The following is a 3,311-nucleotide window of genomic DNA, read 5'->3' on the forward strand; positions in this document are numbered from 1 at the left end:
TTTTCGCACGAAGTTGAAACACTGAGCCTCCATTGTCATCCAATAATACCCAACCCTTAACAACTTTTTCACCATCGCATTCCCACTGGCGTGGGTACCAAACGACCCCTCGTGCACCTCTTTCATCAATTGGCTTGCTTCTTTGTCATCGACACATCTAAGCAAAACCCAATCAAAATTCCTCTTGTACAAAACTCCATCTTTGTTCAGATAGAACGCCATGGCCAACCTTCTCGGAGTCTTTCGGTCCTTCCTAGACGCTCCCTCGGGATACTCTTGGATCTCCAGATAACGCATGATGTCATAATACCACGGCTTTTCATCATCAGGTGTTGTTTCGACAACAAACACATAAGCCGGTCTATCCAGCCGTCCCACTTCAACACTAGGAACTTGATTCCACCAATGCACTCTAATCAAAGTGGCCAAAGTAGCCAAGGCATCTGCTAAAGGATTTTCTTCCCTCGGCACATGGTGTAATTCCACCTTGGTGAAGAACGTCAACAACCTCCTTGTATAATCCCGGTATGGAATTAAGTGAGATTGATGCGTCAGCCATTTCCCATTAACCTGGTTCACAACCAAAGCTGAATCTCCATAGATAACAAGGTTCTTGATTCGCAAATCAATCGCCTCTTTGACACCTAAGATACAAGCTTCTTATTCAGCCACATTGTTGGTGCATTCAAATGTTAGTCGGGCAACAAAAGGAATGTGGGATCCCTTCGGCGTAACCAAAACAGCACCAACTCCACTACCATTCACGTTAATGGCCCCATCAAACATCAGAGTCCATTCGGACTCAGGGTCAGGCCCCTCCTCCGGGATAGGTTCCTCACAATATTTCGATTTGAGAAACATGATGTCCTCATCAGGGAACTCAAATTTCATCGGTTGATAATCCTCAATGGGTTGTTGGGCGAGGTAATCGGACAATACACTCCCCTTTATTGCTTTTTGAGAAGTGTACTGGATATCGTATTCAGTCAAAATCATTTGCCATCTCGCAACCCGTCCGGTCAATGCTGGCTTCTCAAATATATACTTGATCGGATCCATCTTGGAAATCAACAAAGTGGTATGAACCAGCATATACTGTCTCAGTCGGCGAGCAACCCATGCCAAAGCGTAGCAAGTTTTCTCGAGCAGTGAATATCTTGTTTCATAGTCGGTAAACTTTTTGCTAAGGTAGTAAATTGCATGCTATTTTCGACCAGACTCGTTGTGCTGCCCCAGTACACACCCCATAGACCCCTTGAGGACTGTCAAGTATAGGATTATCGGTCGCCCTTCCACAGGAGGCATCAGAATCGGAGGCTCCTACAAATATTCTTTTATTCTTTCAAATGCCTCTTGGCAATCATCATTCCACCTGACCGTTTGATCTTTTCTCAAAAACTTGAATATGGGTTCACACGTGGCTGTTAGATGAGATATGAACCGTGAAATGGAGTTCAATCTACCTAAGAAACCACGAACCTCCTTTTCTGTTCTCGGTTCAGGCATTTCTTGTATCGCTTTTACTTTAGCAGGATCAACCTCGATTCCCTTTTCACTTACAATAAACCCCAGCAACTTACCGGACCGCACTCCGAAAGTGCACTTATTCGGATTCAACCTCAATTTGAATTGTCTCAACCGGTCAAACAACTTGGCCAAGTCTACCAAATGCCCCTCTTCCGTTTGGGACTTCACTATCATGTCATCAACATAGCATTCGATCTCATGATGAATCATATCATGAAACAAAGTCACCATAGCTCTTTGATACGTGGCACCGGCGTTCTTGAGACCGAATGGCATCACCTTATAACAAAAAGTGCCCCATGGTGTGATGAACGTTGTTTTCTCCATATCATCTGGCGACATTTTAATTTGGTTATAGCCAGAAAAGCCATCCATGAAGGAAAACACCGAGAATTGAGCTGTATTATCTACCAACACATCGATGTGAGGTAATGGAAAATCATCTTTCGGGTTGGCTCTGTTTAAATCCCGGTAGTCCACACACATCCTCACCTTTCCATCCTTCTTCGGTACCGGCACAATATTCGCGACCCAAGGCGGATAATTAGTGACAGCTAGGAAACCAACATCCAATTGCTTTTGTACTTCCTCTTTGATTTTCATGGCCATCTCGGGTCGAGTTCTGCGCAACTTCTGCTTCACTGGAGGACAATCTTCTCTCAATGGCAACTTATGCACAACAATATTGGTATCTAACCCCGGCATATCTTGATAAGACCAGGCGAAGATATCAACATACTCTTTCAACAGTGCTACCATTCTGCTCTTGACATTCATCTCCAAAGCGGCCCCAATTTTTACTTCCTTTCTGACCTCCTCGGTACCCGAATTAACAACCTCAACTTGCTCCTCGTGCTGTTGAATCACCTTCTCCTCTTGTTTTAACAACCTGGCTAACTCTTCCGGCAGTTCACAATCTTCTTCGCCTTCTTCTTCGGCATGATAGATCGGGTTGTCAAAGTCATATAGGGGTATAACAGAATTGTCATCAATGAGATCCGGAGAATGATCGCATCTGCATGAATGTTGATTTATGCATTGCTTTAGAGTCGGGACGAGACAAATTAAAAGGAAAAAAATGAAAATAAACATTGCCATTTTATTTTTAACTGCAAAAATAAATGAAAAACAGGGAACACCACTTTTAAAGCGAAAAACATCCATTTATTAATGATGCAAATAATGCAAAATGAAACATGAGGTGGCCCTTACAATGGACCATTACGTTTTGGGCAAAACGTATGGCTTTCATGCAAACAGAATTAACAAACATAAATATTACTCTTCACGCAGAGTGACAGTGATGATCTTTTCGGCCTTCCAGTTTTGGATCTCCATTCCTGGTACGCACGGTTTTATCCACGAGTCAAGCTCGCAGTCACTGTCAGTCTCTTCACCCACCGCACAGACGCGATCTGGATCTAGCATTCCAGCACTGGTGAACATGAACGGTTGACGACGTCCTCTATTCTGTCCAGACGAGCCTTGGCCCGACTGATAACCAACCCCAAACCTATCTTCTTTCACCGCAATATCTACCATTCTTCCCCAACCTGGGGCTTCTCCATTTCTCACCACCTCCACGGCCTGTTTATAAGAAGCAATGGACGGCTTCTTCTCTTTCTCAGGAAAAATGGTATTCTCCACCTTGACGGTTTCAAACGCCTGACTCGGTGTTTCAAATATTTCACCGTCCATTTCCACATATTTGAATGATGACAACTGGCTGACAAAAATATCCTCCTCCCCACAAACTATTACGACCTGCCCGTCCCAGATATACT

Source organism: Lathyrus oleraceus, chromosome 6 (genome assembly GCF_024323335.1).
Source record: "Lathyrus oleraceus cultivar Zhongwan6 chromosome 6, CAAS_Psat_ZW6_1.0, whole genome shotgun sequence".
Taxonomy (NCBI): domain Eukaryota; kingdom Viridiplantae; phylum Streptophyta; class Magnoliopsida; order Fabales; family Fabaceae; genus Lathyrus; species Lathyrus oleraceus.